Source organism: Trichechus manatus, unplaced genomic scaffold (assembly GCF_000243295.1).
Source record: "Trichechus manatus latirostris isolate Lorelei unplaced genomic scaffold, TriManLat1.0 scaffold00026, whole genome shotgun sequence".
NCBI lineage: Eukaryota > Metazoa > Chordata > Mammalia > Sirenia > Trichechidae > Trichechus > Trichechus manatus.
The window spans coordinates 20251355-20266008 of record NW_004443962.1 but is presented as its reverse complement, the minus strand read 5'-3'; the positions used below and the strand labels follow the sequence as shown (position 1 = coordinate 20266008).

Here is a 14654-nt window from a genome sequence, read left to right as displayed (position 1 = left end):
GTCTGACTTGTACTGTCCAAAATTTTTTTCCCAGTCTGTAGGTTCTCTTTTTACTCTTTTGGTGAAGTCTTTTGAAGAGCACAGGTATTTGATTTTTAGAAGATCCCAGTTATCTAGTTTATCTTCTGGAGTTTGTGTGTTGGTGGTTATGGTTTGTATACTGTTAATGCCGTGTATTATCCTAGATATACTGTGGGTAGAGGGCCTATCTATCCTGCTCATATTTATAAATTTCTTTCTCAAGAGAACTTAAATCAGTATAGACAGTGTTACGGGCTTCCCCCATGGCAATGGTTACTTTACAGAGTTTAAGGACCCCAAGCTTAAGTCAGGTTTGAATTAACCCCTTTGCTGTGCCAGAAGGGTGCCATTGGTGTGTTTTTCTATAATCTTGAGGGTCAGGGTCTTTGTTGTAACAGAGGCATAGCAGAAGTATTTAAGCACCTTGGTGAGCCATCTGCCCTTATACTGGCTGCCTTTTTTTTTCCCCGCAAATAATTTATTTATTTTTGTTGTTGTTGAAAGTATACATAGCAGAACGTAAACCAATCCAATTTCTACAGGTGCAACTCAGTGACATTATGTTTTTCAAGTTGTACAGCCATTTTTACCCTCCTTTTCCAAATTGTTCCTCTGCAGTTTAACATAAAGTCACTGAATCCTAAGCTTCCTTTGTAACCTTTTGAGTTGCTATTGTCAATTTGATGCCATATAGATAGTTTTTTAAAAGAGCACAATGTTCAAGGCAGATATTCTTTACTAATTAAGCTAAACTATAGTTTGGTTTAAAGAAGACTTTAGGGGATATTTTTGGTTTAAGGTTTAAAGGTTATTTTAGGGCAGTAGTTTCAGGGGTTCATCCAGCCTTAATGGCTCTAGAATGTATGGATTCCATGAGAATTTGAAATACCCCACACATCTGTCAGTTTGTCGTACTGTGGTAGCTTGTGTGTTGCTGTGATGCTGAAAGCTATACCACCTGTATGTCAAATGCCAGCGGGGTCATCCGTGGTGGACAGGATTCAGTGGAACTTCTAGACTAAGACAGACTAGGAAGAAGGACCTGGCAGTCTACCTCTGGAAAATTGGCCAGTGAAAACCTTATGAATAGCAGCAGAACATTGTCTGATATAGTGCTGGAAGATGAGCCCCTCAGGTTGGAAGTCACTCAAAATATGACTGGGGAAGAGCTGCCTCCTCAAAGTAGAGTCGACCTTCATGATGTGGATGGAGTCAAGCTTTTGGGAGCTTCATGTGCTGATGTGGCACAACTAAAAATGAGAAGGAATAGCTGCAAACATCCATTAATAATTGGAATGTGGAAGGTATGAAGTATGAATCTAGAAAAATTGGAAATTGTCAAAAATTAAATGGAATCATAAAGATTGATATCCTAGGCATTAGAGAGCTAAAATGGACGGATATTGGCCATTTTGAATGAGACAATCGTATGGTCTCTTATGCTGGGAATGACGAATTGAAGAGGAATCGTATTGCATTCATTGTCAAAAAAACATTTCAAGATCTATCCTGAAGTACAACACTGTCAATGTTAGGATAATATCCATCCTTCTACAATGAAGACCAGTTAATACAACTATCATTCAAATTTACATACCAACCACTAATGCAAAAGATGAGGAAACTGAAGATTTTTACCAACTTCTGCAGTCCGAAATTGATCAAACATGCAGTCAAGATGCATTGATAATTACTGGTGAGTGGAAATGCAAAAGTTGGAAAATATGACATTGGTGATAGAAACAATGCCACAGATCACATGATAGAATTTTGTAAGACCAATGGCTTCTTCATTGCAAATACCTTTTTTCCACAACATAATGGTGACTATACACGTAGACCTCACCAGATGGAAAACACAGGAATCGTCTGTGGAAAGAGATGTTGGAAAATTTCAATATTTTCAGTCAGAACAAGCCCAGGGGGAAACTGTAGAACAAATCATTAATTGCTCATATGCAAGTTTAATTTGAAGCTGAAGAAAATTAAAACAAGTTCATGAGGACCAAAATGTTACCTTCAGCATATCCCACCTGAATTTGGAGACCATCTGAAGAAAAGATTTGATACATTGAACACTAATGACTGAAGACTAGATAAGTTGTGGGATGACATCAAGGACATCATACATGAAGAAAGCAAAGATCATTAAAAAGACAGGAAAGAAAGAAAAGACCAAAATGAATATCTGAAGAGACTCTGAAATGTGCTCTTGAACATCGAGTAGCTAAAGCTAACAGAATAAGTGATACAATAAAAGAGCTGAACAGAAGATTTCAAAGGGTGGTTCAAGAAGACAAAAGTATTAAAAGACCTGGAGTTAGAAAACCAAAAGGGAAGAACAAGCTTGGCATTTCTCAAGCTGAAAGAACTGAAGAAAAGAGTCAAGCCTGGAGTTGCAATTTTGAAGGATTCTATGGGCAAAATATTGAACGATGCAGGAAGCATCAAAAGAAGATGGAAGGAATACAAAGAGTCACTATACCAAAAATAATTGGTTGACATTCAACCGTTTCAAGAGGTAGCATATGATTAAGAATGAATGGTATTGAAGAAGTCCAAGCCGCACTGAAGGCATTGGCAAAAAACAAGACTCCAGGAACTGACGGAATACCAATTGAGATATTTCAACAAACAGATGCAGTGCTGGAATGCTGAGAAATTTGGACGACAGCTGCCTGGCCAACTGACTGGAAAAGATCCGTATTTGTGCCCATTCCAAAGAAAGGTGATCCAACAGAATGCAGAAATTATCAAACAATATCATTCATATCACATACAAGTAAAATTTTTGCTAAAGATAATTAAAAAATGGTTGCAGTAGTATGTTGACATGGAACTGCCAGAAAGTCAAGCCAGATTCAGAAGAGGATGTGGAACAAGAGATATCATTGCTGATGTCAGATGGATCTTAGCTGAGAGCAGAGTATCCCAGAAAGTTGTTTACCTGTGTTTTATTGACTATGCAAAGGCCTTCGAATGTGTGGATTATGATGAATTATGGATAATATTGTGAAGATTGGAAGTTCCAGAATACTTAATTGTGCTCGTGTGGAACCTGTACATAGACCAAGAGGCAGTTTGAATAGAGCAAGGTAATACTGCATGTTTTGAAATCAGGAAAGGTATGTGTCAGGGTTGTGTCCTTTCACCATTCTTAGTCTGTATGCTGAGCAAATAATATGAATAACTGGACTATATGAAGAAGAACTTGGCATCAGGATTGGTGGAAGACTCATTAACAACCTATGATATGCAGATGTGATTGTTAAGGTTATGTCAACTTGGCTGGGTCATGATTCTCAGTGGTTTGGCAGTTATAATGTAGTTTCTCAGTAGTATGATGATGTGATCACTTCCATGATGGGATCTGCTGTGAGTAGCCAATCAATTGAAAGCAAGTTTCCTTGGGTGGGTGGCCTGCACTGAATATAAGTGGACTTAGTGGCAAGGCTCACAGACTTTTACTCGCTCTGGATCCTGCAGCTGGCTCCTGTTCATCTGACCTCTGGTTCTTGGCACTTGAGCTAGCAGCTTACCTGCTGTCTTGCCTGCCAGTCTTGGGATTTGTCGGTCTTCGCAGCCTGTGATCAAGAGCCCTGCTGTATGACCTGCCGATCTTGGGTTCGCCAACCGCTTTGGCTGTGTGAATCAGTAGAAGCCTCCAGCCTGACCCATGGATTTGGAACGTTCCAGCCTCTACAATCGTGTGAGTCATTTCCTTAATATGAATCTCTCCATATAGATATTTGTATGCTTTACTGGTTTTTCTTCTCTAGAGAACCCAGCCTAAGACATTTGGTACTGGAAGTGGTTCTAGAGAAACAAAATTGTAAGGATGAGTTTTCTAAATTGGTTCTCCAGTCTGATTAGTCTTAAAGATGTTGATGACTCTGCTTCCAGCAGTAAAGAGAGTACTGCTAATCCATGATGTGAAGTGGCAATAGAAATAGGCAAAATATTACTTCCAGTAGATCAGGTGTTGGTGAAAGGCGAGGCTCTGAGTGATTACATGTTTGATACCTTTCTACAATTTTGTCATAATGAGAAGTATAAGGAAGCTGGTTGGTTAGTCTTACTTTCACTAGACAAACTGGTGAAAGAAAGAGATGAGCTCAGGGCTTCAGAGTAAGCTCAAGCACCACGTAAATGACCTAGACCCTTCAGGAATGAAGGTTTGGGTCACCCCAAGAGGCAAAGAACCATGACCAGCTGAGGTGCTTGCTGAGGGCAAAGGTAATAAGGAATGGGTGGTGGAAGAAGGTAGTTCTAAATACCAGTTACAGCTACGTCACCAGTTGCAGAAACGGGGACTGTAATTGTTATGAGTATTTCTGCTTTGTAGATGTGCATCAAATATTTTTGTTTCCTTCACTTATAAAATATAAGCTGTAAACAGGGCTAGTGTGTTTTTGATTGTACTTGTGTTAGTTGTATCATGTTAGACACAAGTATGACTTTGTAATTGTCTTTATTCGGAGATTGTGTATGGTTTGAGGAGATGTGTACATGTGCCAGGTTGACAAGGGGTGGACTGTGATGGTTAAGATTCTGTGTCATCTTGGCTGGGCCATGATTCTCGGTGTTTATATGTGATCACTCCCATGATTGAGTGTGCTGTGAGTAGCCAGTCAGTTGAAAGGGAGTTTCCTTGGGGGTGTGGTCTGCATCCAAATATAAGCAGATGTTCTGACTTTTTGCGCACTCTGGATCCTGCGGCTGCCTCCTGTTCGTCTGACCTCTGGTTCTTGCAACTTGGGCTGCAGCTTATCTGCCCATCTTGGGATTCGTTGATCTTTACAGCCTGTGAGCAGATCCCTGCTTTGCAACCTGCCAATCTTGGATTCATCAGCCCCTGCAGCTACGTGAATCAGGAGAAGCCTTGTGTTCTTGCCTGCCAATCTTGAGATCTGTCGATATTCACAGCCTGTGAGCAAGAGCCCTGCTTTCCGACCTGCTGATCTTGGGTTTCCCAGCCCCTGTGGCTGTGTGAATCGGGAGAAGCCTGTATCCTAATCCATGGACTTGGGACATTCCAGCCTCTACAGTCACGTGAGCTGTTTCTTTGATATAAATCTCTCTCTGTATATATTTATACACTATACTGGTTTTGCTTGTCTAGAGAACCCAGCCTAAGACAACATGTGACAACCAAATTTTCATTGAAGAATACATGATTAGCAAGATAATATAGGATGGATCTCTCCTGTTGGAGGTCTTCAGTTAATCTGTTTAAAACATACTAAGTGTTCTTCTCGAGGGCTAGCTGCCCTTCCTTGGTTTACATTTTAACAGTCATAGGTCACTTTCTCAGAAGCAGAAGTGTCACAAAACTGTTTTTTTGAGAGAACTAATAGGAATTTTAATGCTATTCTATTTTGTAAAATCATAACTCGAATGAGTTTCAGACACTTCTCTGGCTATGATATTCACAACTTTGCTAAGTTTACCAGTAAGAACTTCTAATTCAAGAGTTACAATATCTAAACCCATTAGTAAATAATTTAGAGAAAGGAAAATGGTTTCTTATATCCAGAAAGTAGGACCTTAAAACATAAGCAATATTTCCACATAAAACCCATAGTATTCCTTTACTCAGTCTTAAATGTAGTTAATTTCTGTTCCATGTGATTCTTGATCAGGTGCAGTCTGTGAACCCGTCAGCTTCTACATAAGAGTTTTGGAAATCTTGATTCAGTCCAGTCACAGTTCTTGTCATAAGTCTAATATAGTCCATCTTTTTGTTGAGATATTTTGGTCAAACATTTTAAGCAAATTAGCAAAGTAAAAATTTATCTGTAGACGACAAATCTTAATATGGCCATGATTAATTTATAAACATAATACTCTTAATTATAAAATTCAGAGCCAAATAAAGTTGGTTTAAAAAAACTTTAGACAAAAATATTTTTAAATGTAATGATTAACCTTATTTTTAAAGAGCTTCAGATATATAATAATTTTGAGACATAATACCATATAGTCAGGATATGCCAAGATTATCAACTCTCTAAATACCTGAATAGTAATACAAAGATTTCGTAGGTAAATGATGTGGATGCCCCAGTCAAACCTTTGGCTTTGATGCTAGATTTGAAAAAAATAAAGCTGCGGCCAAGAAACAATAATAAAACTATGGCATAATATTATGCATTTGCTGTCTAATATTAAGCAAAAACATAAGAGGAAATACTCACATATAAATTTTGACCCAAAGAGAATCAGGCATTTCTTTTGATACTGACTGCACATTTTATGTAGTTTATAACAAATTAAATAAACCTTTCCTTTATATAATTTTTTTTTTCTCTCAAGCTGTTTGGCTTGGTTTTCGACTCAGGAATTTTATTTTAATGAGAGGCTGAACCTTTGTCCTCAAGGCAGATTATACAAAGAATAAATTAACCCTTTAACTCAGAAATCAAAGAATATTTTTGTTATTTTAACAGTGAGAAACCCAGTTCTTTGTTTTATGTATTATTTAATGTTAAATCTCCTAAAAATCTCATAAATTAAACCATTAAACTTTAGTCAGACAGATAAACATTTATCACAGTATAACTGCCTCACAGGGTTTCCAAGGAGCAGCTGGTGGATTTGAACTGCTGACCTTTTTTTTAGGAGCCAAACACTTAACCACTGTGCCACCAGGGCTCCATTATTAACATTAAAACTCTAAAAATCTCATAAGTTAAACCATTAAACTTTAATCAGGCAAATAAAACTTTTGACCATATTAAATAAATTTCTTTTTAATAAACCTCTTAAACATTGTTCTATATTTATTATAGTGCATCCTTTTAAAATGGCAAAAATGAACACACTCATTAGCAGACCCAATTTTTTGTGTCTGTGCTGTAAAAAGCAAAAGTATATAGACTTAAATTATGACCAGTATCTATTTACTCAATATCTGTAGTTACCTAAAATATCTTGGAAATTATTTTAAGCTTGTATACCATAAAACATAATTGTTGAAATGAAGTTTCTTTAAACATTCCAAGTTTTTGTTTCTGTTTTTCTCAATCTAATTTTAGCCCTTAAAGATTTTATCAATTAGCTTTGGAAGTCACAAAGTTTCTGTTTAACTGACGAATTCATTGAGATGGATATAACCTTAAGTCTCTGGTTAGAGGTGAAAACATTTTTTTCTGGGCCATTTTAGATGTGTCTCATTGTGATTATTATTATTATTTTTTTTGCTTCTTAGAGTTCTCTTACAATAGAACTTGTTTACAGTTCTTTTATGATTGGGATCGCTCTAAGTTTTGGTAACGGTAGTAAAGCAGCAATTTTTTTTTTAAATTTTCTTTTGTCTTTCTAAATGGGCAGCTCCTGTCCGGAGGTGAGATGAGAAGGCAGAGAGGGTCAGGAGCTGACTGCATGGACATGGGAAATCAGGGGTGGAAAGGAACAGTGTGCTATCACGGTATAGGGAGAGCAATTAGGGTCACATAACAATGTATGTATAAATTTTTGTATGAGAGACTAACTTGAATTGTAAACTTTCACTTAAAGTGCAACGATAAAATAAAAAAAACATTTTTTCTTTTGTCTTAAAAAAAGTCTCTACTAAGTTGGAAGTGGTCCTTTTAATAGCTTTCTTGAAGCTATATGACTTCAGAGACTGGGGACTGGGATATATAGTGTTTTTAAATATGAACCCTAAACCAGTGTCTCAGTTGCGGGAAGAAATCCAAGCTTATTTATCAAAAATGTTAAGCTGTAAGGTTCTAGCTTTTGGTTTTCTTTTTTAAACTTAATTCATTTTGTTGGCTAGAGACCTGCTCTCTTATTTTAGACCTTAAATATACTAGTTCCTTTAATTGGAAAGCATTTTAAAGTAGCTGCTGCTGATTTTAATTTTAACATTGTGATTTTTTTATTGAGAAACTATGTCATAAAACAGGTGTGGAGTTACCACTTCTCCCTGTGAATTTGGCAGAACAGAACACTATTTTCCAGGTTTTCTCTAGTGCTGTAGCCTGTCTTGCTACCAGTTTATCCTGTCATGGAGATCTCTAACACTCGTGATGAGTGCCGGCGCCCGCCCTAATGGCTTTTACTGGTTAACCCGTGCTCGAGTTTTGTGGCTTATAGTCCCTTTAACGTTTCAAGCGCCTGAATCCAGACGTTAAACTGCAGTGAACCAGAAGTTAGTAAACGTCACTCTTAACCAAATGATCAAGCAAAAAAAAATCTAAAAGATTCTCTTTAATCAAACAACTGGTTTTCAAAAGAAATATGCCAAACAAAACTTAAGAAGACATGAGAAAGAAAACAAAAAGAATAAGCGAAGGCTTGTTTTCCGAGAGCACTCACCCCGTCGGTGTCAAAGGAGTGTGGAGTGCAAATGCGTGGGTCCGGAAGATAGGACCTCTTTTTTTTTTGCCGGCTTCTGCTCCACAGTCCAGGTCTCCTCAAGGTCAACTGGATTCGTGGCTTTAGAATCCCTGCAACGACTATACTGTTAACTCTTTTTCAGTAAAGTTTAGTAAAGCAAAAAGAAAGGTTTTATTCTGCATATATTTAAAGAGGCAAAAGTAGGAAAAGGACAGGCATGCTGCCAGAGCCATGTCTGTCCGAGTCTCTGTTCCCACTTCTAAGGATGCATCTTAGCAGGCTGCATTCCGGGATCCCTTGAACGTTCCCCATTCTCTGGATACAAACAGTTAACACACACAACCTAATCCGGCGCACCAACTTAACCAGTATCTGAGCCTTTTATGCCCTCAGCAGTCAATTCCTCCTGCTTCTTGGGACTCTTCTAAGGCCTTACCTAGGTACTTACCAAACAACCCAGGTGCATTTTGTGTCTCCCACAGTCATGTTTTGGGTCTGGGTGAATCAGCTTCCAGAGCTGCTTCAGGGTCTCCAGGAGAGGTCTCCTGGTGGTGCCAGACATCAGGGCCGGTCTGTTGTCCGATCCATCTCAGGAACCTAGCAGATGGCTCCTGGCTGGCTCACCAGAAATGTTACTGGGTGGAAACCCCAGGTTCTTGCTTGGCTTGACTTGCATTGGCCAATAAACAAGAGACCGAGGTGGGAGAACAGGAAAGGCACCTTTATTTCATTGTACAAGGAAAGGAGTCAGTTGGAGCTGCTGCTGCCAAGACTGCTCCCCAAGGGTGAGCAGACAGGTTACTTTTAAGGGGTTTACAAGTAGGGAGTTCATACAAGTTAAGTCAGCAGCATTCTTATTTTTTTAATTTTCTTTATATATATATTTTTTATTGTTGTAGTTTAAGTGAAAGTTTACAATTCAAGTTTGCCTCTCATAGAAAAATTTATACATGCATTGTTATGTGACCCTAATTGCTCTCCCTATACTGTGACGGCACACTGCTCCTTTCCTGCCCTGATTTCCCGTGTCCATTCAACCAGCTCCTGACTCTCTCTGCCTTCTCATCTCACCTCCGGACAGGAGCTGCCCATTTAGTCTCATGTATCTTCTTGAGCTAAGAAGCACCCTCTTCATGAGTATCATTTTATGTCCCACAGTCCAGTCCAATCTTTGAAGAGTTGGCCTTGGGAATTGTTTTAGTTCTGGGTTGATAAAGAGTCCGGGGGCCGTGCTCTCTGGGGTCCCTCCAGTCTCAGACCATTAAGTCTGGTCTTTTTACTGGAATTTGAGTTCTGCATCCCACCCTTCCTCTGCTCCACCAGGGACTCTCTGTTGTGTTCCCTATCAGGGTGGTCATTGGTGGTAGTCGGCCAGCACCTAGTTCTTCTGGTCTCAGGCTGATGAAGTCTCTGGTTTATGTGGCCCTTTCTGTCTCTTGGACTAATACTTTCCTTGTGTCTTTGGCGTTTTTCATTCTCCTTTATTCCAGGTGGTTGGGACCAATTGATGCGTCTTAGATGGCCGCTTGCTAGCTTTTAAGACCCCAGATGCCATTTAACCAAAGTAGGATGCAGAACATTTTCTTAACAAACTCTGTTATGCCAGTTGACCCAGATGTTCCCTGAAAGCATGGTCCCCATGCCCCTGCCCCTGCTACTGTGTCCTTAAAGTGTTTGATTGTATTCAGGAAACTTCTTAGCTTTGGTTTAGTCCCATTATGGTGACTTCCCCTGTAGTGTGTGCTGTCCTTCCCTTCACCTAAGAGAATTCTTGTCTACTATCTAGTTTGTGAATAACCCTCACCCTTGCTCCCCACCCTCGTAACCATCAAAGAATGTTTTCTTCTGTGTTTAAACCTTTTCTTGAGTTCTTATAATAGTGGTCTTATACAATATATGTCCTTCTGTGACTGACTAAATTCACTCAACATGATGCTGTCAGCAACATTCTTTATCATACTAAGCAGGTGCAATGGGGTTTACATAGAACCTCCAAGCAAAAGCAGGATTCAAATGCAAAGCTAGGGGGAGGAAGCCCAGCAAAGGAAACAGGATTTTTAACGCAACACTGTGGGGACTCTGTCTCAATAGTAAAACAAAAAGAAAGGTTTCATTCAGTATATGTTCAAAGAGGCAAAAGTGGGAAAAGTGGACAAGCATGCTACCAGAGCCATGTCTCTCTGAGTCCAAGGAATGTTACAGAATCATCAGCATATGTTGCCATTACAAAATGGGTAAAATCATTGACAGCTTCACCTTTTCACAGATTGGCTAAAAGCTGCCAAATCACCATGATTCTAAATTTTGAATTGTTTTTCTTAATAATCATTGGTATAGATTTCAGTAACGACAGGAGGATCTTCATTGGTCTAACAAATCTTACTATTCACTAAATGCTAATAGAAAAAGATAAGAGTGGAAAATATGTGGGTCTTTTGTGCTGTTTATGACTTGTTTATGTGAAGGGTTCACTGAAAGATGTTTTCCAAGATTGTTGTAGCTATTGTTTTTATACCTCAGGGCCCAGTTGGTGTGTCCTTGTGAGTCCAGCTCCAGCTGGGCCACATTCTTTATACTCAAAGACAGGGAATAATGGCTCCAATTTTATCTCCTAAATCAAAGTATATAAGTTGTAAGTTTTGGTGTATGTATTCAACTATAAAACCATCACCACAATCAAGACAATAAACATATTAATCTTCCCCAAAGTTTCCTCGTGTCCCCCTTTTTTAAATTTTGGTGAAAATATACTTAACAAAACATATGCCATCTCAGCAATTCAGTAACATTGATTACATCCTTCAAGTAGTGCAACCATTCTGCCTATCCTTTTCCAAATCATTCCACCACCGTTAACATAACCTGAGTGCCCCCTAAGCAAAAACTCCCCGCTTTCACCTCCTTCCTCCCACCCCTGGGAAACAGTAATAATCTTTGGTTTCTGTATGTTTACTTATTTTATATAAATGAGATCATATAATATTTGTCCTTTTGTGACAGACTTATTTTGCTCAGCCTGTTGTTTTCAAGGTTCATCCATGTTGTGGCATGCATCAGGAGTTCATTTCTCTTTATGGCTGACTCGTATTCCGTGTGTGTATATCACGTTTTGTTTATCTGTTCATCTGTTGATGGATGTTTCGGTTGTTTTGGTTGTTTCCACCTTTGGCGATTGTGAAAAGTGCAGCAGTGAACATTAATAAATAGGTTTCTGTTTGTGTTCTTGCCTTCATTTCTTCTGGGTATATACCTGGGATTGGGATTGCTGTTCCTCAACTTTTTGAAGAACCGCCAAACTGTTTTCCACAGTGGCTGCACCATTTTACATTCCCATCAGCAATGAAGGAGGGTTCTAGTTTCTCCACAACAGTCGCAAATGCCTATTGTTTTCCGTTTTGTTGATCATTGCCATTCTAATAGGGGTGTGGTGGTATCCCATTGTAGTTTTGATTTGCATCTCCCTAATTGCTAATGATATTGAGCATCTTTTCATGTGCTTGTCAGCCATTTGAATATTCTCTTTGGTGAAATGTCTTTTCAAATCCTCCACCCATTTTTTGATTGGGTTGTTTGTCTTTTTGTTGTTAAGTTGTAGAAATTTTATGTGTATTTTGAATATTAGACCCTTATTGGATATATGGTTCCTGAAAAATTTCTGCCAATCTATAGGTTATCTTTTCACTTTGTTGATGAAGTCCTCATGCCCTTTTGTAATTATTCCTTTCTGTCCCTCCCTGCCCCTTCGTCCCTAGACAACCACTTACCTGCTTTCTGTCACTGCAAAGTAGTTTGCATTTTCTAGAATTTTATATGAATAGAACCATACAGCATGTATTCTTTTCTGTCTGGCTTCTTTAAATCAGCATAATTATTTTGATATTCATCCGTGATGTTGCATGCATCAATAGTCTATTCCTTTTTATTCCTGAGTAATATTCCATTGTATGGCTATACCATGATTTGTTCTTTCATTCACCTGTTAATGGGAATATGGACTATTTCCAGATTTTGGCTATTACAAATAAAGCTACTATGAACATTAATGTACACTTATTTAAATTGTACATGCTTTTCATTTTGTTTGGATCCATTCCTAGGCGTGGAGTGGCGAGATCATGTGTAGGTGTATGTTTAACTTTTTAAAAAACTACTAAATTCTTTTTTTCCAAAGTGGTTGTACCATTTTATATTCCCGACACCAATGTATGAGATTTCACTTCCCCTGCATCTTCACAAACACTTCATATGCCAGTCTTTTTTAGTGTTAGCCATTCTAATAAATGTGCAGTGTAGCAGTTTTAATTTGCATTTCTCCAGTGATGCTGAGCATACTTCTGTGTGCTTATTTGCCATTTGTGTATCTTCTTTTGTAAAGTATCTGTTCGCATTTTTTGTCCATTTTTAAAATTGGATTTTATCATAAGTCTTGTGACTTCTTTATATATTCTGGATACAAATTTTTTATCAGATATATGTTTTGCAAATGCTTTCTGAGTCTGTGGATTGCCTTTTCATTCTCTTTTAACAGTGCCTTTCTAAAAGCAGAAGTTCAGTTTATCATTTTTTTCCTCTTATGGATTGTGCTTTTGGTGTTTTACTTTTGTCTACCCTCAGATCATAAAGATTTACTCCTGTGTTTTCTTCTAGAAGTTTTGTAGTTTTAGTTTTACATATAGGTCTATAATCCATTTTTAGTTAATTGCTGTATATCGTGGACGGTCTGGATTGAAGTTCATTTTTTTTTTTTTTGTGTATAGTTATCCAGTTCTCCCCATACCATTTGTTGCAGTGACTGCCCTTTCTTCACTGGATTGCCTTGACATCTTTGTCAAAAATCAGTTGACCATATATACGTGAGGGTCTAGTTCCCTAGGTGGTGCAAATGGTTTGTGATCGACTGCTAACCTAAAGGTTGGCAGTTTGAACCTACCCAGCAGTACTGTGGAAGAAAAGTCCTGGTGATCAGCTTCCATTAAGATTACAGCCAAGAAAACCCCTTGGAGCAGTTCTCCTCTGTAACACATGGGGTTGCCATGAGTCGGAATTGACTCGGTGGCAACTAGCAACAACAACAACAATTTCTAGACCCCTATTCTGTTCATAGATCTATTTGTCTTTGTTGACACCAACATCACACCATCTTGATGACTATAGCTTTATAGTGAGTCTTGAAGTCAGTTAATGTAACTCTTGAAACTATGTTATTCTTTTCTAGGTTTTGGCTGTTCTTAGTGTTTTGCATTTCCATTTTAATTTTAGAATCAACATGTAAATTTCTACAAAAAGCCTTTTGTGATCATAATTTTGATTACATTGAATCTGTGGGTCAATTTGGGAGAAGTAACATCTTAACGACAGTCTTCTGATCCAGGAACACAGCATATCTCTCCCTTTATTTGGGTCTTCTTTGATTTCATTCATCAGTGTTTTGTAGTTTTAGTGTGTAGTCTTACACATGTATTTCAGACTTATCCCTAAGCATTTCATATCTTTTGATGCCATTGTAAATGATATTAATTTTGAAATTTTAATTTCTTGTTATTTGTTGCTAGTATATACCCATTGCCATTGAGTCAATTCTGGTTCATAGTGATCCTACAGGACAGAGTAGAACTACCCCATAGGGTTTCCAAGGCTATAAATCTTTACGGAAGCAGACTGCTGCATCTTTCTCCTGCAGAGTGGCTGGTAGGTTTGAACCACTGACCTTTTGGTTAGCAGCCTAGTGCTTAAACACTGTGTCACCAGATCTCCTTAGTATAGAGAAGTATAATTGTTATATATTAATCTTATGTCCTGCAACCTTGCTAAGGGCTCACTTATTAGTTATAGTAGCTTTTTTGTAGATTTCATAGGCTTTTCTATATAAATGACCATGTTGTCTTCAAATAAATACAGCTTTATGTTCTTCTTTCCTATTTGAATATTTTAAAATTTCCTTTTCTTGCTTTATTGCACTTGCTAGAACCTCCAGTACAATTGAATAGAAGTAGTGAAGTCTTCCACTTGATTGCACATAGATAATTCTTTAAAAGAGTGAAATGTTCAAGGCTGACATTGTTTATTAATTGAGCTAAACTGTTGTTTTGTTTACAGATGACTTCATGGGATAGTTTCAGTTCAAGGATTAAAGATTATTTCAGGACAATAGATTTGTGGGTTCCCTCAGTCTCAGTGGATCCATTTACTTTAAATTCTTTTTTTTTATTGTACTTCAGGTGAAGGCTTACAGAACAAATAGTTTCTTATGAAACAGTAGTACACATACTGTTTTATGACATTGGTTAACA

General features: G+C 38.0%; 1 protein-coding gene across 1 annotated transcript in view; it reads left to right on the top strand.

Annotated features, from left to right (window-relative positions):
- Nucleotides 1-5062: 5062 nt before the first annotated feature.
- Nucleotides 5063-14654, top strand: part of LOC111820092 (GRAM domain-containing protein 1C-like) — a 56605-nt gene continuing 47013 nt past the window's right edge. Inside the window, exon 1 of the mRNA XM_023728861.1 lies at nt 5063-5073. The gene's annotated coding sequence lies outside the window, so the exon portion shown is untranslated. The remainder of the gene's footprint in view (nt 5074-14654) is intronic.